We start from the raw sequence: 24901 nt of genomic DNA, 5'->3' as shown, positions 1-24901 counted from the left end.
AAACCGTGAGGTCAGTGCTGATAAAACAGACATTTACCATAAAAACTGCAGTTTGTTCTCTCTCAGAAAATTCATTCTGATGCAGGCAAAGTGTTTGTGTGTTACGGAGGTTTAGGCCGTATTGTGCATCTGCTCTGGATCAGTTTTGTTACAACACAACAACAACCATCCAACAACAGCCCTTAAATGCTCCTACACCATGAGCCCAAAGGTTGAACTGGGCCCGAATAATCTGGAATGGTGTTCCTGCAAACGTATTCATTTTTTATTATTATTATATATATATTTTTATAATTGATTATGGTCTGAAGAAATGCTTGTTCACTCTACCGTGGATAAACTAATATATAATGCACAATAAGTACATGCCTGTTTGAGGAAAAGAGCAAGTGTTAAATGTCACACTGAAATAAAAATTTGACAAGGGGAAGTTCTTAGGGAGGTTCATTGCATTGGGAGTTCACATGATGTTTAACACAGTTACCCTTGCCTTTTTCTCGTAAACTTTGTATTTATTTAAAAATGCTTTTGTGTACATCTACTCCCATCATGGATTTATGAGCATGGATCCCCTATGACCCTGACCCATATGTGCTTGTAAGAACTTGAATGTGGTTTCACAAATGTGCAACTGACAAGTCTCTTCTAAATAGCGTAGTCCACTTGCACAAATGGTTGCATTTAACCATAAAGGTCAGTTTTTGTTGAGCTGTTTACCCTTTTCCTATCTGTAGCTGAAAATCAGCTGTCTGCATTGTGTTTGTATCCATCACCAAGATCATGAAGGATCAATACAGTTAACTTGGCAACCACTATGACTTATTGCGTCAATCAGAAGAAGCAGATATTTTTAAAGTTTATATGGATCTAAACTCATTTCAAAAATATGGACACTTTAATTGCAAAGAAGGATTGAGATGTCTGGTGTGTTCATCTTGTGTGTAAAAGCTTTATCTGAGTTGTTATGGAGACACAATTGCAAATATAGTTGCAATTATAAGGTATTTAGTTGTTGATCTCGAAAGCAATATATAATTAAAGGAATATTCAATATTATATATATTTTTTCCCCTCTGTTTTAAATCAGTTTATTATAAAGGGCACAGAGGGTATTAGCTGCAGTCACATTAATATTACATGGACAAGAGATGATGTAGCTATGAAATATTAAATATCAAAGTCTCCCACTCCCACTGACGAATGTGAATCGCTGCAATGCATTTGAATCCTGAGAGTAGTGTGTGTGTGTGTGTGTGTGTGTGTGTGTGTGTGTGTGTGTGTGTGTGTGTGTGTGTGTGTGTGCGCATCTTAGGAAATTACTTCTCACATTACTGTACATGTTCACAGCTGTGTGTGTGAAATGAACAAACATTAATCTGTCATAATGTTTGCGTTAGTGTCATGCTTGAATTTTTTTTTAAAGTATGTTTATAGCACAACTGTCCCAACTGTTTCTCTATTATATACGCTGCATGACTGACAGTCATCTTGATTGACAGGTGTTTCCCGTTTCATTTCATTTTCTTTTTCAGGTTTGGTCCCTGATAGTTACACTAATGTTCAAATTTGTAGGGCCAGGTTTTTTGGTTTTTATTTATTTATTTATTTTGTTTATTTTTTATACTTTAATTTCTTTATACATTCAGTGACTCGTTAAACTGAGATTATAGATTATATTTGAAATAAATGCTGTTCTTTTGCACCATCTGTCTATCAAAGAAACCTGAAAAAAATGCATCATGGTTTTCACATAAATATTAAGCAGCACAACGGTTTTCAACATTAATAACAAATATAAATGTTTCTTGAGCAGCAAATCAACATATAGGAATGATTTCTGTAGGATCATGTGACATTAAAGACTGGAATAATGACTGATGAAAAATCAGCTTTGAATCTCAGGAGTAATTATTATTAATATTTGAAACAAATATTTAGGTGAATTAAGAAAAAAAAAAGATTTTCCATTTTAATTGTACTCATATCACCACAAGGGGAGCATCTTTTTACTTTTCAAGTATGTTGATAGTTTGAGCAAAAATACACACACACACACACACACACACACACACACACACACACACACACGCACGTGCACACATAATGGTCGATCTCAAGTGTAATGCAATGTGACTGTTTTCCTCATGTGAATGTATAAGGGAGGGTCAGTAGGGGTCCCTGACACAAAGCTGCAGTTAATGAATCTCTGATAAGCCCAGACGGTGGCTCTAAAGTCAGATGCTCCTGACATGAGTGAGAGCATGCTGTAATAGAAACAGGGCTTTTAACAGGGATTTAAAGGGGCAACTGACCCCTGTGCTATATCCATCCCCGTGGTGGTCAGATCCAAGCAGACGCACATGCCGTGAGGCTTAAACATCCCCTCGTGCTTCCGCTCTCTCTGCCATCAACGTCATTGCTAGACACAGCCATTCCCAAAATTCCTGGCCGGAGCCGCTGCAGATACTCCTGCAGAGATGTTTGTGGCTCAAGGTGCCAGGTGTTAACTTACAAGTCACGTCATCACCTTTATCTGTCAGAAACTGGGAACACGTAGGACGACGGTCACGGTTAGATGGTCTGTGTGGCCTTATGTGGTGCTGAAACATAGGTAACACATCGTCTTGATGTGAGTCAATGTATTTATTGAATATTTTAATTCATTTCTATTCCACAGGACTCTCAAATTCCAACATTAACCTTCCAGGTCAAGAGGATCAAGGCCCCATCTCTCCATCAGCACAGTTACAGGACAAAAATGCCAACAACCACACCTCACCCAGCTCATCCAACCCCGCACCCATTGAGAATGGCAACCAGATCTCCAATGGTAATGGCACAAGAGGTTAAGGGTGATGAAGCTTCTAAAAACTGGACACCAAACACTGGGTCCTATTCATTATCCACAAAATAATTCATCAGTGTTATGTAAGTGCATGTTTTAAAGCTTAGGATACAAATGTGAACCAAGTCAAATCACACAAGCTCAAAAATAGGGCTGTGTATTACACATTTACTGATTCATTTTTTTTTTTTTTTTAAGATTAAAAAAGCTATCGGTTCAGTTCAGTTTGGTTCAAACTAAATATGATTCATTTGCACATTTGTTTATTTTATTAATTTTGCGTATGTGAAATAACTTATCGGCCAACTTATACTGTAAAATATACAGGGAGCCTTCTAACTTGGTGCATTGCAAAAATAAAATGTCTGATTCATCAACATTAAATAAATATTGCAACTTTGATCTAATTTAAATGCAGCTGAAATTATGAAGAACATTTTTTGGCCACATAAGTAAGACTTGTTTGCAGTTATATGTGAATGAGACCCAATATTACTTCAGGTGAAAATGTGAAGCCAATTACTCTTTCTCTTCATGAATGTGTTCGAGAGCAGAGGAGACCTTCTTACACACCCCACAAGCCCATGTTACATTTGGGCATTGGCCATTGCATGTCCTAATGTGCATCCATCCAATTATTTAAAGTTCAATCGCATGTCATTGGCCGACCCAGCCTTCCCCCAAGGTTTGTTTAGCACAGAGAGAGTACAAGTGAACGCTTAACATTTGGCCATCTGAGCGTCACATAAACCACAGAGGCACGTTGCTTTACATGCATGAGAAAATATTGAAGATAAAGTGAGAGAGTATGAGAAAAGAAACACATTTCGGATTGAGAGCGTTTATTGGAGAAAAGGGGATTGGAGAAATGGACAAGGTAAGATGAATGGAGCTATCACTGAGGCAGCCCATGATTAAAGTGAAAGGCCGTGGACTTGATCAAGTGCTCTCCTAAAGAGCCATCAGATGGCTCAGGGTCTCTCTATCTACCTCTCACAAACACATACACATCACTGTCTAGGTAAACTTCCATATTCCAGATGAAGGGATGTAGTAGAGATTGGCTGGAAGTTTTAAGCGGAAGCCAGCAGTGACCTATACACTCAGCAATTATGCCTACATCTTCAAGATAATGGTATATGAACTAAGGAAATACCAGTGCTTGCAAGACGGTAAAAGAATAGTGTTAAAGTTTTACGTAAGATCAGGTTTTAGGAATATCTGTTATGCATTGGAATCAATACTTTGCACTGCGTCATGGGATCATGTCAAAGTGGACCCAAATCTCTGAGGAGTGTTTCCTTGTTGAACACCTTGTTGAATCTGTGGCACGGAGAATTAAGGCAGTTCTGAAGGCAAAAGGGGGTCCAACTCTGTACTAGCAAGGTGTACATAATAAAGTGGCCTTTTAGTGTGTCTATATACAGTACAGACCAAAAGCTTGGAAACATTACTATTTTTAATGTTTTTGAAAGAAGTTTCTTCTGCTCATCAAGCGTGCATTTATTTGATCAAAAATACAGAAAAAAATGTAATATTGTGAAATATTATTACAATTTAAAATAATAGTTTTCTATTTGAAAATACTTTAAAAAAATAATTTATTCCTGTGATGCAAAGCTGAATTTTCAGCATCATTCCTCCAGGCTTCAGTGTCACATGTAACATCAGTCGATCACATGATCATTTAGAAATCATTCTAATATTCTGATTTATTATGAGTGTTGGAAACAGTTCTGCTGTCGAATATATTTGATCAATAAAAGGTTAAAAAGAACTGCATTTATTCAAAAATAAAAAATAAATTATAATATATATTCTGATAATATGTTTTATTTACTATCACTTTTTATCAATTTAACACATCCTTGCTGAATAAAAGTATTGATTTTATTTAAAATAAAAGAAAGAAAAAAAATTACTGACCCCAAATTACTGACCAGTGGTGTATATTGTTATTACAAAATATTAATATTTTAAAAACATAGCTGCTTCTTCTTTTTTTTTTTTTTTTTTTTTTTTTATTCATCAAAGTATCCTAAAAAAGTGTCACATGTTCTGAAAAAATATTAAGCAGCAGAACTGTTTCCAACTTTGGATCATGTGATAATGATCCTAAAAATTCAGCTTTGCATCACAGAAATAAATGATAATTTAAAGTATAATGCATTTAAAAACTATTATTTTAAATTGTAATAATATATCACAATATTTTTTTTCTGTATTTTTGATCAAATAAATGCAGGCTTGATGAGCAGAAGAAACTTCTTTCAAAAACATTAAAAAATTGAATGTTTCCGAACTTTTGGTGTGTACTGTATATATATAAATATATGGATGGATCCATGCTTTCATGTTCTTTACACCAAATTCTTACCCTAATATAACTTATAAATAATACTAATATAGATAATCATAATAGTTTTATGTTATCATTTATTTTAATAACAATAATTAAATATTATAATGTATGTATACCTTTGTTCTCATGTTAATACAACATTTTTATTACAAACATAATTAGCAAACTAAAACAAACTTAAACCTCATGCTTAAACCTAAAGCAAATCATAAACCTAATGCTGAAATGTTATACAAAAACAAGTTATACAAAAAAGTTTTAATACAAGTGTTATATGCCAAATAACAGACAATAAGGTATGTAGAGAGCAACATACTGCAGAAAATGTATGAATGATGTTGCATTTAACATTCGGATATTTCTCTCGCAAAAAGGGACATTGGAAGACGAGGGACATCCAAAGTCAAATGCGTCCAGCACCTCGGTGTTACACAGGCACATGGACAGCCACCACACTCAGGTAAGGCCTTTACACAAACCCACACTCACATACACATGCTCTCTTCTGGCATCTGTCATCCACTCTCCCATTGGAAGAAGGTCTCCAGTGACCCTGAATGGCAGATGTAATCATGGGTAATGAAAGTGAGAGCGGGTCCTATGTCATCCCAGACTCAGCACTCTGCCAAATGAAATGAGTGAAGGCTTATCTGGAGATCGTATTCAGAGGTGCATTAGAGGAGAGGGGTGGTTCTCCTCCACAGGAACACACTGGACAGATCAGTGTGTGCCCTCTGTGCTTCTCAGGATCGCACTGTGTGTCCTGAAAGCAGGGTTACCCTCACTAAATATTCAAATTCAATGAGGCTTCTCTGAGAGCTTTCTACCTCAATAACACTGCAGTATGTGTCTCTGTTCTCCGTATTGCTCTCTTAACAGTACCAGAATACTTATTTTCATCTGTTTTTAATATAATACTGAAGCCAAGTGGTTTTTCTAAACATGGTACATTTTTGGTACAGTGATATTTGGAAATTTACCATGATAATACTGTTTATTATTATTATTATTATTATTATTATTATTATTATTATTAATAATTATTTATTTTATTTATTTATTTATTTACAAGTAAATGTATGCTTAAAAAGGTACTTCATTGTAAATAAAAAAAATTATATATTTTTAAATCTAAATAAATACAGATATATAATAATAATATTTCTTTTATAAATATATCTGAATGTGTGGATATAGTTATATATCTTCATTGTTAACTATATGCAAGTTCAGAAAAATAAATTGCATTTAAATTTTCAGACTTATGAATGTGCATTCAGATTTACACAAATAAAAAATATATCCATAAGTTTATATATTTAGCATTGCAACGTTATAATACAATTATATTCAGATTTCATCAAATTATTTCCTGTAATTGCTAATTCATCTAATTTGGCCCTTTATAATATATCAGAATATAGATTAAAGTTGTTAAATTCCTTACGATTTCTATTCTATCCAACTAGAGTTTCACTCTCTGGTGTGATATATCCAAATATGACTTCTAGAAATTAAAAGAGGCAACTGCTATTGAAGGAAGACTAATTCAAATGTCGTTTTTGATAGGCTTTTTTCAACAAACGCATGAAACATCAATGGTTTAACTCCTGTCTTTACATAATCTTGAATTAGATGATAAATATATATGACCTTGACCATAAAATAATAAAAAGATGATCGCCACTGGCTGCCAGATAAAAAGCTTCAATGAATCAAGGCTGAATCTTCATACATGTCTTGCTTAAAGATAGCTTTGACCGTGACATCTGTGGCATGGCATAAACACATTGATCAGAATACAATGTATGTGACTGTCAATCACTAACAGGAAGACCATATTAGGAATAAGGAAGCTGTAGCCAAACGTGCAGGACGTGGTGTTGGTAGTTACCTTTAAAAAGACAATACGTATGCATACAAGAGTGCACACACACACACACAAACACAGCCATAGCTAGAGCAGACACCATCTGTTAGGATGATGGAATTGGGGACAGATATATGGCACTGTCACCTGCTGACAGCAAAGAGAGCATTCTTTGATTTATGGCAGTCAGAAGCTCATTTTATAAGCTTATGTGCTCCGTAGACCTACAACAGACTGTGCCGTCTCGCATAACTGTATCATCATCTGAGTGACTGTGGCTCTGTTCCAAAACCTAGTGAGACGCCTGTGTAGGTTGCATAGACTGGGTCCTGACAAAGAGTCTGTCTAAACAAAGAGGCTAAATGTTAGCCATCAACTTTATAAAATGTCAAAATTAGGCTGAGAGAATGAGGTTTCGATACAGTGATACTCGGAGTAACAGAATGTTATCATCATGAAAACAGCAAACTGTTTACAAGCCTAATACATTTTGAGAACACATTCTAACGTCGAATTCAGCATTATGACATCACGAGCTGCTTTAAATGCAATATTCAGAAGTAATTTAAATATGTACACTAGTATTCAAACGTTTGGAGTTTAAAATATTTTTGAAGGACGTCTCTTATTCTCACCAAGGCTGTACATACAGCTGCAATCAAAATTACTCAACCCCTCCGACTGCAGTACTTTACAAATACAAGCCTTTCTGAAGATCCAGGATAAAATAAAAATTGCATCTATAACAGTTCACTGGCATATTAAAAGTGATAGTCAATACATAATGTAATATTTTTGAGTTATAAGATTTTTTTAAAATAATACTTCTATGTCATAATTATTCAACCCCTATTCAACATTGCTGTTTTTAAATCACTTATTTGCATGGTGGGGAATGAAACAGTCTCAAAACACAATTAAGCTTTTAGAAACTCTATTAAAAACAGAATTAGCTTGAGCCGTCACACATACATAGTTGGCCCATGCATGTGTTGAAGTTGAGTAGCAAAAATGTCAACAGAGATCTCACAAAAGCTTGAGAGAATAAATATTGTATTACTTTAGAAAGGCTAAGGCTATATGAAGATTTCCAAGACATTGAAAGTTCCTAGAGACACAGCTCTCAGCATTATTTCTTAGCTTAAAGTGTGTTTTACCAGAAAACCTTTGAGGGTGTCGAAGAAAAAGCACAATATCATAAAATGTTTAATCAGAGCAACTGAGAAAAACCTGCAATGTACAGCCAAAGACTTGCAAGATGACCCGATGAAAGGAGGAAAACCATTTCAATGCAGTGTGTAAGAAGAACACTAGACAAGTGCGGCCTTCATCTTGAGACATCTCAATGAATACCACTCTTGATCAAGAAGAACAAAGGACAACTTGAACTTGATAAAATTCCTTTGTGTAGACTTGTGGAGCTCATGGGGAATGTTTTATGGCGTCATGTGACCAAACTGGAACCATTTGGATCCATGGATCAGCGATGTCTGCTGCAAAACAGGCAAAGCTCATAAGCAGAAGAACACTATCTCCATCCTCAAACTTGGAGGTGGATCAGTCCTGTTATGGGGTTTCCTTACTGTAGAAGGAAGTGGAAATCATGACTGTATGAAGGACATCATGGATTCTTTGAGGTATCAGGCCATTTTGACAAGAATTGTGATGCCTTTGGTGCAAATACTGAAGCTGATGATCAACGGACTTTCCTGCAGGACAATCATCCCAAAGTACATCATCCAAATCTACTTCTGCTTGGTTCAGGGATCAGTCAGAGAATGTACTCGAGTAACCTGTTCAGTCTTCAGGCTTAATTCTCATTGCAAATATCTGGTTGAATTTGAAGAAAGCAGTGGCAATGTGAAAACCCAAGATTATCAGTGATCTGAAAGCTTTTTCATGCGAGGAATGGGTCAAGACTGTAGTAGAGAGGTGACAGAAGCTTCTAAACACTTACAGACAGTGTTCATTAAGAATGAAAGATTCTGCACAAAGGGGGTTGAATAATTTTGAACATGTTTATAGCCGATTTGAATCTCATCATGATTCATCAATGTTCCGTTCTCAGAATCACTCAAAAGTGTATTAACAAACTTTCTCTAATACTTTACTGATGCCTTTGTTGAATTGATTTCATAAAATGTTGTTCTCCACAGGAAAATGTCTTGAAGGTCAAGGGGGTTGAATAATTTTGATAAAAAAAATTACAGTAAAACAGTAATTAATACTACAATAATTAGTACAGTTTAAAAGTAGCTGTTTTCTGTGTTAGTATGAATTACATAATTATCCTACAATAAAAAAATATATAAAAATATTTTATTATTGATAGAAATATTTAGTTATTTTTATTATTAGTTTATATGATTAAAAACTACATATTTTAATTAATTTCTGTGATAATAATTCCTATTATTCTGATAGATAGATAGATAGATAGATAGATAGATAGATAGATAGATAGATAGATAGATAGATAGATAGATAGATAGATAGAAAGTAGCTGGAGTCGCTGCACAGCATAACACTGTACAAGATGTTCATCATGTCACATCAGACATTCCCAATGCAAATATCTCCATTGATTTTAATGCAGACAATCTTATTTTGTTTTTTACGTCAGTCTAGCAACAACGATCTGTCACATTATTCCACCCTGAATTCTCGATGATGTATGAAAATGCTGGGTTCTATTATAGTAAGGTAATGGGCTAAAAGCATTTTGAATTACACCAGTGACACCCGAGATGCTTTGTACCTCAAGAAAGACTGAATGCCACAGGCTCTCTGCTTCCGGATCCCATTCTGTCCTCGGTTTCCTGCCTGTGCCACATGATAGGGGTCAAGGTCACAGGATCGTATAGAAACCAGGAAGTTAATGCATAAAAAACGTATAGATGCATGTCTACATGTCTTGTACAGATACAGCGCTGCCTTCTACGCTGTAAATAAAACTCAACCGGATAATGAAAAATTCAAAACAACAGAAAAGCCCCCTACAGAGGGAAGTGAGCTGCTCGCTAGTGGTCACTGAAACTGGACGCTAACCTTTTAAACCACATCAACAAGAAGATACTCACTCACTACAAATACAAATACTCTGTCCTTTGGTAACTTTACATTTAAGTTTTAAATTTGCCATGCTGTGCCATATCCGCTCTCGAAACAAAACATTGAACAAACTGATGCTAAAACATCATGTCCACCATCGATGTGGCGTCAAACAACACAAGAGCCGATGTGTGCCAGTAAATCCCAGTCCTGTTTTCTAATGTCTGACTTGAAGAAAACAGATGGCAGTGACGATGTGTTCCCATCACTCAAATGTAACCCCACAAGAGGTCATCCTCAAAGGGACGCTCTACCTCTTAATGTCCTTATGGCACTTGGAAGCAGGAAACTTTTAATGCCCCTCAACACATATTAGCACACACCCGCCTCATATTTCCCCGTCTCTGCTCACTGTATCTCACTCTTTTTCTCCTCTGGTCTATCCGCTCCTTATTGATCCAGATCGTAATGTCTCATAACACACAGAAGATCATGATGTTGAATTATTCATCAGCTTGGTTTCGCTGGAGATCGCGACTGAGAGTGAGATTGAGACGAGCACAAACCGGCCTTATCAGCATTAGGATCCGGCACGTACCGAAGATTGCTTAGAAAATAACAGCTGGAGGAATGAAGTGGCACTCTGGTAATGGAGTAGTCTTGCTCTGTGTCTGTATGCGATAAGGCTGGAAGAGGTCATCTCTCTTTTGACAGAGCTGCTGTGTATCACGCAGTCCTGTAGATGCTGACTGAGATGTGGAGATCCCTCGGATCAGATGCACAGCTGACTGTAGTGATCCCAAGAAGTATTTGGACAGTTGAGTCTTTTTAAGGATGATTGCCATTGCATTAATTAAATACCAAACCAAGCATCTTTTGTAACGTATTGTCACATACAGATAAAACATGGGTCACAGGAGGGGGTGGGATATTGATCAGGACTTTTGTTCATATAGCAGTACTTTTAAATGGAAAAAATATATAAATGCATTATTTAATGTTGTGCATAACAATGTGTTTAATCACAATTAATCGCAGACAATCATGTGATTTAATCGCAATTAAAAAAATAATAATAATTGTCCCCCAGCACTAATATGTGGTGGTATACAGTACTGTGCAAAAGTCTTAGGCCACTAGTATTTTTACCAACAAAAATGTTTTTAAGTCCGTTATTTCTGTCTTTTGCTGTAGTGTGTCAGTAGTAAATATCAGTTTACATTTTCAAACATTATTTTACCCATTAATTGTAATACCCCAGTTAGATATTGGTTTGCACCAGGAGTCTGACATCAGCCAGTGCTCCACACAGAGATCTCATCTCACCATCATCCAGTCTGTCTGGAATAAGATGAAGAAAACTCACCTTTGGTTATCCACAGTGGAGAGATTGCGTACACACAGTTGCCAGGTTGACAAGGATAAGTAGCACACTTGTCAGATAATTCCGTATTGTGCAGGTGGAAAGCTCTGTTTTTACCCAGTTGTGTTCCTCTGTACCCAGATTAAACCTTGTTGTACCCTACATATTATGCTCTTAACTTTTCAATCCAATTTTAAAGGTTATTCTTGTATTCAAATTAAGCACACTGCTGTGCACGGGCCACAATATCGATACAGGGCCAGCTCTATCGATACTCATATCATCAGATCTGTGTTATGATACATCATTATATATATATATATATATCTCGAACAAAGCACTTAATAGAACGTTTTTTTTTTTTTTTTGCTGATATAATGATTTGATGCTTTGTATAAGGAATGCAATGTGACTCAAGTGTCCAAATGCATTTTTGGAGCCACTAAAATAAAATAATGAAAACCTCTATCTACAAAAAAGCTATCTACAAGTGCATACTGAATCAAAGCAACCTTGTACTCATGCAGTCATATCATCCAGTCTCTTTATGATTAGTCTCCTAGGCTTTCAGTATGTCTGCACATCTGTTACAGGTAATCATATGCATTGAACACGTGATTTCTTGTTGTGGAAAGAATGTAAAAAATGCTGTTTATGTGTTTTGAATGTCTTTCTCTCCTCTCTTCCAGAGGGGTCACCTCAACTTCTCGCCCTTCGGGGCAGGGGCGGCGCTGTAGGCTGGGGGCTGAATGAGCCCTCGGGCCTGTGTAGGGATGGGGTGAGTCTGGTCTATAGCACAGTACCTCACTGACTGCCCTTCACCTTGCAATTCCCATCTTTTACGTCTTTCACTTTTTTTTCTTCTAATTATAATGAAAGAAACTGCAGCTCTGCATCATCTCTTGCAAATCAGTAGGGAAGCGTGTGGGATAATGCTGTTGCGGTAATCAGTATTTAAGAAATAGTTCAACTAAAAATGAAGAGTTTCGAAATGTACTCATTGTTTTATGTTTTTAAAAAGAGTTTCTTCTTAGGAACAAAAAAATTTAATTTTGAAAAATATTCAGCTGCATTCCGGCCACACACCAATAAATAACAAAAAGTAGCTAAAAGCATCATAAAAGTAGTCCAAACGTGTGTTCAACCGGAAAAAAGAATAACAGCACACCAGATGAAACTGACATGGCAATGAGTAAACGGAGGCAGAACTTTATTTTGTGGGTGAACTATTCCTGTAAATGGTATATTATTGAGGATTAAGTGTACTGTAAATGATCTACCGTACAGCATGTAATGGAGCTTGTTGTTCACACATGCTCCCTTCTGGCTGTGTCAGATTGGAGACAGACGCAGTGTTACAGTCCAGTCTCAGTTCACGTGAAAATGAGCTGCAGTTTTCTTTGAAATTCCTCCATTCCTCATCGCTGGATCTCTTCTGTTGTTTCTGCAAACATGGTGATCATGTTCTTTTCTTGATCCTTCATTCAATCATTTTCCTTTTAATGTTCTGTCCTTTCTTAAGTTTTGCTTATTGATTTTGCTATGAGAGAGAGACCCTTCATGGAGTTTGTCCTCATGCTGAGATGTTCATTTTTGCCTGCTGAATCATGCCTAATAGAGGGTGTGGAGCAGCACTGAATCAGTGGCTCTTGCTCTCATGTTTAAACCACAAACACATGTTCACATGTATCACACATATGGCCTGAGGAAACTGTGTGTAAATGATGCAGATGGATATATACCAGGGATGGCCAACAGCTACTGATAGTGAAACCTGAACATCTTCAAACCATTTTACATGTGCTAAGATAAACTTCATTTGAGGATCATGGTGCTATTTTCTATAATACTTTGCATTTCAAACTCAAACATACATTTTATATTGCAATAATTCCATATTCAGTCTTCAAATTAATGTGTATACAACATAAATTGTATATATATTTATGATGATTTTTTTCCTAATATTTAACCATTGAATATAGCCATTTAACATTACAGTATTGTTGAGAGCTATCAATTTTAACATTTATTACACTTTTACAAAAATAGCTTATAATATAAGTGAACTTAAAACAATCTTCACATAAACCCATTATAATAAGTCAGATTTACCTGTGCCCTAAATCAAGTGGGAAACATACAGAAATTGAATAAAGTTAAGGAAACACTAAATTCTAAATAAAATAAAGCTGAATCCTTAAAGCTACAAATGTTCTTGATTTCCTTTTTGTTTGTTTTTTTGTACTTTAAATTAACACACATCACAGAAGCTGGATATGAGGTTATTGTGGCTGCTTTAAGAGCTGCTACTTCTGAATGTGACGCGGATCTGATATGCATCGTATTTTCTCACAGCTCCTCACATTTTCTGACCCACTTCAGATCTTAAAGTCTCTACTAATGAGCTGACGAGTTGAACGGGGTTTGTTAGATGAGGGAGACGGTGCTGGGCTGCTCCAGGACAGTTTTGGAAGACTTTATTAAATGTGACTCATATGTAACAAATGCTTACATACATGCAAACATTTATATTAAAAAGACCATTCATGTGGTGGTTAGTATCATGAAGCATTCACTGTTATCCTGGAGCTCAACCTTCCCTTAGGTGTCCTTTAACTTCATGCATGTAAGCTATTATAATCCTGAAGGATTTTCCTGAATGCGATTATCAGGATTCTCTAGGTTTGTCCTCTCTTAACCTGGTTGGATATGCCTTTCATGGCTTTTTAATGTCCTCAGATGGTCGGAAGGCTTTTCAGGAGCATGAGGAGTGTTTGGCAGATGATTACGGTTAAACGTGAATCTAGTCTTTTGAATGATCTGTCCTGCTGTACTCATAGGAACTCAATATTAATGCACCAAGCCTGGGGATTGTAAGTTCTTGTTTATTTGTGAGAGAGCACGACATTGCCTAAAGGCTGGTTCACACGGCAGGATAATTGGGCCGATTTTAGCCCCGATTCAGCCCTTCCGACAATCTTAGGATGCTCCGATTATCGTAAAATAATCTGATCAAATATTCCTGCCGTGTGTGGTGTGTTAAGACTGCTCTCCTCTGCTCGGAAGAATGTCGGGACCGATCCGATCTCAAATCGGGGATATCCAACATGTTGGATTTATTTTGCCCGATTTCTTCTCGTGTGTGGTGTCCCCCGAGGACAAACAATCATGCAGCCTGTGGACTGTGGCGTGTAGCCAATCAGAAAGCGAGATGACGAGGCAGTGATAGTACCGGGAAACAAAATCAAAACAGCCGGCGTATATAATATAACAATTATGACAAATACAAATAAAGTCGATGGGCATAACTACATCCACAACTGCAGTCCACCAGAGTACATGGAAACTAATATATGAACGTTTATTTCAACGGTTATTAATCTGTGTAGTACGTAACAACATTTCTATGAGATAAAACAACAACTTATCTCCATATCATGATATAGCCAAGTATAGTCCATGCTCGCGTCGTCTCCACCTCTTTGACCATCGCCTTTTCATATTTTTCTTATGTTTTTTTTCCCCGTTAAAAACAAAGCACAAACTATGGCCACTGCATCCTCTTTGTCCGCCATGATTGTTTACTCTGAAGTCACGTTTGATCTCGAGGGATTTTGCGAGATTTCCCGTCTGACCTGGGAATGCTCGGGAGTCAAATCGGTTCGTGTGTGATGTGTTGATATTGCCGTGTGGCTGCACACCACACACGGAGCGACCAAAACTGTTAGACCCGTGATTTTTTATCGCCGTGTGTGGGGTCTCTCAGGTTTGGAAAATCTGCCGACAATTTTAAAATCGTCCCGTGTGAACCAGGCCTTAGACACGCTTAAGAGTTTCTCTGAAGATGCTGAAGAGCATATGAGAATAGCTTTTATCTGACATCACCAGGAATTTTGTTTTGTTTTTTGTTTTTTGTTTTTTTCTTCCGCTTACCAGTTGAACCGCACGCAGCACTTGGCTGATTGGTCCTTTGCTTGTGTTTAGGCTAATCTTCAATGAGCACAGTTTGCAAGTTGATTCATTGGAAGACTTTCAGACCAATTATTTCCATCAGCTTTGGAAATGAAGGAATCGTGAGTTACACTCAAAAAAAAAAGTTGTTGAACGAACTTAAAAAAATTTGAGTAAACTTTTCCACGAAATTTAATTACATTTTCCAAACAATATCGAATTAGTTTGAAATGATTCGTTGTAATCTTGTTGTATAAACTTAAATTATTTTAGTCAAGACAACAAAAAGAAAATTGGTCCATTCTACTAGATAAAGTTTTGCCATGCCTAATAGAGAAAGTTGTGTCAGGTTAACTACTCTGAATTTTGTCATGCCTACTATATAAAATAATGCCATGTTAACTACATTCAATTTGGTCATGTCTACTATATCTAACAATGCAATGTCAACTACAAACATTTTTGTCCTGCCTACTAGAAAAAATTTAAATCATTACACTTATCTAACTTGATTCTAACATTTACTTCCAAATGAAAGTGAAATACATGTTCTATTACATTAAAACCTATTTACTGTATACCTATAGTCTACTGTGAAGAAAGTCAATATGTTAAAAGTCAATCCATTTAGTAAAAATCTGTATTTAAAACATGAGCACATTTAAGCTTGAGTGTCTTCTTAAAACTGAAAATATGGCAATTAAACATGCTCACTAAGTAAAAAAATGACAATGCAAATAAAACATGAGCATATAAGAATATAACAAAATGTTATTTTATTTTGCTTTCTTAAACATGAGATTAAATGTGATTGAGAGACTTAATCACCTCTGCTCATCATGTAAAAATTGAGATAAAACAAAAACACATGAGCATACAAGGAAATAAAACAGCATTCACAAAGGGATCCTCAAACACAGCACACCTAAGTGAAGAGTTTTGTTTTCTGCGCCTGTGCTTTGTCAGACAATTTACACAAGTTCAGCTCGAGAATCATTTTTTGGAGCACCTTAAAAGTGTAATGGATCTCCTGTGGATGAGTAAGATTTAAAGAGTATATTAGTCCAAGTAGCATGGCTGTAGCCAATGCTACATTACCTAAACCAGAAAGCACCTCCACATCTTCCAGCACAATGCAGATATCTTCAGGGTCTTCTGTTGCATCAGCAAATTCATGCCTTCATCACAGAATCCCTAAAAGGTCTTCTTTATGTCCGCTTCGGTTCTTGCAGGGTCATCATCCTTTGGAAAAAAAAATATATATATAAAAATTGTAAATGTATGGCATATATATATATAAAAAAAATATATACGGCATGTTTCTTTTTTTTTTTTTTTTTTTTTTTAAATGAAAACCCCAATACAAACATTAAGAAATGTGCACTCAGCTTATTTTAGACTTGTGGACCTCAATGGAATAGTTCTAAATCATTAATAAATAATGGTACAGTAGTGTAATAAAATGCTATAATGTGACACATTTGGAGAGAAAAAACAGTTATTTTTAGTGAACAACTCACGAGCCATCTTAAAACAATGCTATGGGCGTTCGGTCACCAGATCACAACCCAACTCAACACCTTTGGCAGACTGTGTTCCACTTTATAATGGAAAATAATACAGTGCCTGTCAATATCACTACAATGAAAAACTATGCTACCTTAAAATCTCTAACTATCACTCAGTGACTGTTTGAAATTTTTAATTAATTTAGATTAATGACATTAACAAATTACATTTATAAAATCCAGATATTCTCAAGAGCCATTGATACTTCGGTAACACTTTAGAATAATCTCCATTAGTTAATGTTAGTTAATTCATTAAGTAACATGAACAAACAATGAACAATACATTACTGTATTTATTCATCTTTGTTAATCTTAATGAAAATACAGTTATTCATTGTTAGTTCATGCTAATTCACAGTGTATTAACTAATGTTAACAAGCACAACTTTTGATTTGAATAATGCATTAGTAAATGTTGAAATTAACAAACTAAGATTCATAAATGCTGTAGAAGGATTGCTCTTGCTTAGATCATGTTAACTAATGCAGTTAACTAACATTAACTGATGGACCATTATTATAAAATGCTACCGATACTTATTTCAAATCAATATTACTTAACTTTAACCAAAACTGGGCACAATTAAAACAACTGCTGACAGCACACCCTTCCCTCATTCTTTGAAAACGGTTGAGTTACTGAGTACAAGCTTTTTTTCCATTTTTTTTAAGAACAGCGTAGTCCTTGGCACCACCAAATTGGTGCAAATCTTTGCCAAAATACAGGTTTGTGTACTTTAATTTCATCTATAAAATCATTAGTCACTTTATTTTCAAACCAACATACATGGATGAAATGCCATTCACCTAAACGAGCGCCTTGTAAAATATATTACTTTATTACTGAACAAACGGAATGTAATTACTTTGTATGTTAAAGGTATATATATATATATATATATATATTTCTTTAAAGTGTGACGTGACATACAGCCAAGTATGGTGACCCATACTCAGAACTCGTGCTCTGCTTTTAACCCATCCAAGGTGCGCACACACACACACACCCGGAGCAGTGGGCAGCCATTGCGGTGCCCGGGGAGCAGCTGGGGGTTAGGTGCCTAGCTCAAAGGCACCTAAGTTGTGTTATTGAAGGTGGAGAGAGAGCACTGTACATGCACTCCCCCCACCCACAATTCCTGCCAGCCCGGGACTCAAACTCACAACCTTTCGATTGGGAGTCCGACTCTCTAACCATTAGGCCACGACTACCCCGTGAAGCCTGGAATTAAACTGTTGTTTTTCATCAGGCCCAAAGTTTATTTTCCATTTCTGTCACTAATTAAAGGGATAGTTCACTTTCAAATTAAATTAGGTATGTTTTAGCTTACCTCAAGGGCATCCAAGATGTAGGTGTCTTTTGTTTCCGAAGTAGTTTACATTTTTATATTTTTAGGTCAAACCGTTCTTGTCTGTGTCTCACATAATGGAGGTCTATGGTCACCACCTCAAAGAGCATGCACAGAGAAGTCCAAATTAAACAATTCCCCACCCTAAGTACACATTGATGACCAAAGACACGAAACGAGCGGTTTGTGTAAGAAAATTAACAGTATTTATTTTGGTTCTATCTCCTGTACACAACCACGTCCAACTGATCTGAGTGTGCGAGTGCTTCCCGATGTGACGTGCGCACGCGCTCTGGCTTAGTCTGCGCAAGCGCGGAAAGCGCCAGAAGCGATCTCTCACGCGTGTACGTCACTCATTGTTTATCGTTTACCACACAATACACCACCAATCTGCACTGTCTGAAATATAACGCAGTAACTGTAATTATTTGTTAATAATGCACCCTATAATCGTTGCAATTACAATAAACACAACACATTACTCACTCTATTGACAGCGTGCCATTGGGTCCCTCTGGCATTGGACGTCGCCTCCAGTTTATACATGGCAAACTAAACGCAATGTGCAAAACGCTGCGGCTCAACAGCGGAGGAAACTCAGGATCTTCAGTCAGGCTGGTGTGTGATACGATAATGTCCTTGTTGTCATCTTGTAGTTGTTCCATTCGTGACAACATATGTTCTCCAGTTCTGTTGGCATCTCACAACACTTGCTACTAAAACACCACCAATTTTTAAGAGATCTCGGTCTCTGAGGTTTGAAGACGTGCTGCCGCAGCGGATGCTTCCATGATCGCTCCCGAGTACTTTATCTGTGTATTCTGGTTCAAATAAATATGGCTGTGACAAATTCAACGTTGTCTGTTGATATATTGAAATCATCTTCCATTGCAATTTCCTGTACGTATAAATATGTTTAAATCTTCACAGTGTAAGGTAACACTTCGGAAATCTCGGTGTAAACCATATACAGTAAGTGTAAACAATGAGTGCGCTTTCCGCGCTTGCGCAGACTAAGCCAGAGCGCGCACACATCGCACGACAGGAAGCACGTGCGCCCTCACATTAGTTGGACAAGAGGTAAAAACTGTTCTATTTCTTACTAGGGCTGGGTACCGAACTTCGATGCCTTTATGGTATCGAACGAAAAACTTCGATACTATGAGTATCGAAAAATTATTTATCTTTCGGTGCCAAAGTTCGGTTCCAAAAGCCAAGCGGCCGGAATTTTTTTTTTTGCCAAGCTGCTGTGTCTGTGTGAGCTTGTAGCATATGTGCATGTAAGGACCTACATTCGCCGTGATTGGCTGTCCACCACCACGTGACGGGGAGCATTTCTGAAGATACTCGCAGTCACACAACACAAGTGTAGTTGTTTTTTCTCAAAACGTTTCCGTTTTACAATGACAAAGAGGTCTAAAGTGTGGCTACACTTTATAAAAGTGGATGCCGAGTCAGCAAAGTGCAACATATGCGATAAGAGTATTGCAACCAAAGCCGGTGGTAATGAAGCATTTGTTTGGATAAGTGTTTTGCCCTCCCTCCCTGTTTAGTTTGGTCTACTCCATTGTGTATCTTGAAACACGCCCCCTTTCACGTCGTCTAAAAGAACAGAAAGAGAGAGACAGATTTATCCGGTACAGCGAATTTCTCTGAGCAGCAGGCCACTGTATACGTTCACTTAAAACATAACCGACTGTGTTTACGAGAATACTTGCAGAGTTATTTTGATATAATTGTGTGTGTATGTGTTCATTCAGAAGTTACGATACGCGAAAGATGAATTCATTCTCTGTACGCGCATTGTCTGAATTGTTTAAAATGCTTGAATTAGCAATATTTAGAAACAAGTGCGAGCAGCATTTCAGAAACGTTGCAAATGTTGTGTGACTTGAACTGTAAAGCACATAAAGCTGTCGTTTGAGTTTATAAACTTCTATTTCATGCATGATTCGTATGGATCTGCTAACTGAATGCAAAGTGTTAGTTCTAGAATAATGTTTGTGTCTTGATGAGCATGTATTGCTCACTAGGAGTCGCTAAATGAACAGCTGCTGTTCTTTTTTTTCTTTTTTTTTTTTCAACGGTGGATCAGTTGCCCTATTGGTTAAAATCCCCAAACTGTTTACTTAAATATTAAATTAATAAATGACATCGAAACAGGGGCGTTTGCGTTATGATGTGGTGGGCTGCTGTGGGCCAGAAAGTCCAGGGCCACTTTTTGGTCCCAGTCCGCCCCTGAATGGCGCACCCCTATCCAAAAAGCACAACCAGTTGTATTAATAATGTTATCCTGAGCGTGAGGTGTTACCAGAATTTGTTTTAATTAAGGTGAAAAATAAAAATTTTGTGTTTAATGTTTTGTGTTAATGTTGAAATGGATTTTAAAACATATGGTATCGGAAAAAGTATCGTTAGGAACCGGTATCGAAACTGAGGTATCGAAATTGGCACCGGATCGAAAAAATTTTAACAATACCCAGCCCTATTTCTTACACAAACCGCTCGTTTTGTGTCTTGGGTCATCAATGTGTACTTACGGTGGGGAATTGTTTAATTTGGACTTCTCTGTGCATGCTCTTTGAGGTGGTGACCATAGACCTCCATTATATGGGTCACAGACAAGAACAGTTTGACCTAAAAATATCAAAATGGGAAATACTGCGGAAACAAAGACACCTACATTTTGAATGTTCTTGAGGTAAGCTAAAACATACCAAAATTTAATTTGAAAGTGAACCATCCCTTTAAGTTTTGGTTCCTTGCCACTGCCACCTTTGGCGAATGGGGATGCTTGACTGATTGCATAGACACTATTGGAAGAGAGTTGAACTGGATGATGACATCACTGAATAATCAATGAACTGACTTTTTCTTAAAAAAAACAAAACAAAAACTGTCTGTTTGTTATTGTCCTCTTGCATTATAGACAAACTATTTTCCTGTTTAATTATGCTGCTTTGACAATGTGTATTGTGTAAAGTACTACATAAATAAAGGTGAATCGAATTGACTATTAAGAACTGTACTTATCAAACAGGATGATATCACGTAAACCTAAACCAGTGGCTGTGTGGAGTACAAGGGTTTAAAGAGAAGTTAACATCAGTCATTTAATTCATATCGGAGCTTTACAATTTACTCAATATTTTAAAATAAAAAAAAAATGTACATTAACTCTTTACCCATCAGCAGTTTTTGACTCTATACTCACCAAATACTCCATCATATTCATCTTCATTCAGGTAGATGCATAGATCATTGAGAATGCACTCTTGCTTGGTCTCCATGGTGGCATTGTAAGAAAGCAGACAAAACATATTTTTTAAGTTCCGATATTCATACATTTGACACCCTTCAATACACATCTCTGAGCCATTATGCATTACAGAGCACTATATCAATAGCTTGTATTAAAAAGCAATATATAAAAAAGTGAAAAAAAAAAAAAACTGAAAAAAAAAAATACTACCTGAGACACTGGCACCATCACATCTTGAATCTTTTTTCTAAACACTCCACCCTTTTTGGTAAACGCTTTTAGCAGATCATCAAAGAACAGATCCAGTTTGGACATGAATTTTGGAGTGTAAAGGAAGGGTTGTGATCCGATGAAATTCATAATTTATCTGAAGACATAAGTTACAGAGGTCTTGTTTATGGGCAATTCAGCAAAGACAAAAAAGGTTAAAATGCTACAAAGAAAACTAAATATTTAGTACAGGGTCAGGGTGACAACTTATTTATGACAGAACTCATTTTCGATTATTCCTCTTGATATATTAATCGCAAGTAACAGAATAACATTAACTTACACATACAAGCGCTTGGAGAAACAAAACGTTATTAGCTGCCTACACAGACATAATGTCGGTCCATGACCATAATCTAGCTAGCAGAAGAAATGCAAAAACTCCACTTACAATTACTGAAGCAGCGAAATGTAGTACTTACGTCGCTAAAACACTATTTGTTGTTTAAGACGAGAGACTCCGTGAACGCTGTGAATTCAGTCACGAGCACGTGAACTTAACAAGCGTGACTAATCTAAAGCCTTGGATTGGCTGATGTGCGCTTTGATTGGCATCTCAATCATTTTAACAATGACGAGCAATAAATTAAATATAAATGAGGAAGACCTAAAATATACATTTGAAACTTTGTCACCCTAACAACAGCTGAATGCAGAGTAAGAATTTAAAATCCTAGGGGACAATTTGGCCATTTCTAATTATCGGGCGTGTCTTATGGCCCTGGTTTTATACATTAGTTCATGGTACTGAAGGGTTTTCTGTTCTCTCTTGTTATGCGATGCTTCATTTTAACGTTATTTGATACTTTTAGTAAAAAAAGAAAAAAAGAAAGTCTGCACCACGTGCTGAATCCAGAAACCTAACATCAGCTACAAACTACACACTTAAGAGCTATTTTCATACAGTGCTTATAGAAAAATAACTTTCTGGTATGCAACAAGATATTAAGAAAGCATATTTTAATTAGTTTGTTAATTAAATAAAATTAGATGGACGGTGATAGATAAGAAAAATAAGGCCACTTACTCATCTCACATGTTCGCTGCTGATTAATCCATCTGCATCCGTTTCCGTTGATGACGTGCATCCGGTTAAGACGAACAAAAAATATTCTTGTTGACTCAATTTAAAAAAATGTTGTAAACCTAATTTTTTGAAAATTACATTGTTCATGTTAAATATAATTAAGTTGACACCATTTTTACAAAGAGTTATGTTGTATGTGCTCATTTTAATTAATTAAATTGAACAAAGAGCAAAAATCATTTTTTTGAGTGTACTATTTTGCGGCCATATGTCATTTTTGGTCATGAAACCTCAATACTGGTATGGTATTGTATTTTGGACACTTTCCATGGTAGTACAATGATATTCTTGCAGGTAACATGGGCCGTCACTTAGCTAAAGCCTGTCCCGGTGCAAGGTTAATTCGTGATGGCGTTCCAGGGGTGGGGGGTCCGCACCAGCTGCACCCCCCTAACAACGGCCCTGATCTGACTAGCTGTGTTTTAATTGGAAATTTGATTGGACACATTTGATTCCTTCCTTTTAAAAGTTAATAAGCCTGTTTATTTCACCATTTCAAGTTATTAAATGGAGAGTTGCATTTGATTGTTTGCTTCATGACCCTTTAGAAAAGACCTGTGACACATTTTTAGCTTGTGACCCACCAGTGGAAAACCACTGCTTTCTGTAGTAGACCCTAAAGGCATTTTGAGAAACGCTGAAAAGCATATGAGCCATGAAAAGGCATTTTATCAGTTGTCTTGACTGCCACCTTATTATGAATAGTATCCAGTGTCACGGTATACAGCACAGATAAGACATAGCAGACATACTCTTTCATATGAAGGACAATAGAGAGAACAATAGAGGGGAAGAGAGCAAATTATATGTTCAGCCGGTTACCCCAGAAGAGTGGAAATCCTTTAATATGCATGTTAATGATGATTCCTTGGCCTTTGGCCTTTGTATCAAGATTGCTTTGGTAGTTTCAGGGGTTAATGCAGTGCAGACGCCTCATGGATGATAAGACCGTGATGAGTCTCACGTGTCCCTGCTGACCTTTCACTACACTGACATTCAGCCATGACCCGTATTGAGTTCCAACCCTATATCTCATGAAAAGGTGAGCCGGGCTGAATGTCAGGCCACGGGCCGCCCCTCTCCCCAGGGACAGGATATTTACATGTGTCCTCCCCTTCTTCTGAACCTACTGACCAGCTGCCCTTATTTACATGCACACTTTCAAAATTACAGCCCTTTGGTTTGGCTGTGACATCCCTTCGGTTTGCAATGTGCTGTTAGTGTGTTTGTTTTACGATTTTTAAATTGCATGCAGTTGAAATGGTCTTGGTCTTGTTTTATAGTCAAAATATCATTAAAAAGTCATAAAATAAAAATAGATAATAATAAAAAAGATATTTATGTTTTTTATTCTTTACATACTGGCAAAGTTTTGCTTAAAAATAGGAGTTAATAAGTAATTACAAATTGTATTTGACAAATACTGAATTGTTTACAAACAGATGCTGAAATAAAATGATCTTAATTGAAGATATATTCTCTGAAAATACAGTATGTCTATATATGTGCTTCTGATTTTTTTTTTTAATGTATAGTAGGCACTTATCTGGATATGAACACCAACTGTAATGGGAACTGTTTCTTGTTTGGAAACCTCCAGAGACCTCATTTCATCTGAATTGCAAAACCTGAATCACTGAATATTCTGTCAGTTGATTGTCAAAGAACTGGATGTCCCCGATGGTTTGTGAGGCTGGGCTAAATTTAGAGTATAAGTGGTCATGTAGCCCGCCTGTCTGTATCCACATCTTTAAGCGTGCATGTGTGCCCTTTGATGAAGCCCATAAATAATGCAAGGTTAAACATAATGGTTTTTGTGCTTGAATATGAATAGCTGCATGTGATCCAGGTCTTTGTGCACGGTCCAGATAGCATTACAGGTGTGAATGCAGTGATTGACACAGGCGTCGTGCTGGG

The 24901-nt window shown here is 36.7% G+C and overlaps 1 long non-coding RNA gene and 1 pseudogene across 1 annotated transcript; one reads left to right on the top strand and one right to left on the bottom strand.

The window, feature by feature from the left end:
• Window positions 1-24901, top strand: part of LOC113053642 (unconventional myosin-XVI-like) — a 161010-nt pseudogene that overhangs the window by 129932 nt on the left and 6177 nt on the right.
• LOC113053643 (uncharacterized) lies at window positions 16293-22909 on the bottom strand. The gene is made up of 3 exons (XR_003277270.1): window positions 21838-22909; window positions 21580-21649; window positions 16293-16687 (listed from the first exon to the last, which is right to left on the bottom strand). It is a non-coding gene; the product is annotated as an uncharacterized LOC113053643 (long non-coding RNA).

The sequence above is a fragment of the Carassius auratus genome, chromosome 34, assembly GCF_003368295.1.
Source record: "Carassius auratus strain Wakin chromosome 34, ASM336829v1, whole genome shotgun sequence".
Classification (NCBI taxonomy): Eukaryota; Metazoa; Chordata; class Actinopteri; order Cypriniformes; family Cyprinidae; genus Carassius; species Carassius auratus.
Note: the sequence above shows the minus strand (reverse complement) of the source record. Positions and strands in the feature narration are given on the sequence as shown.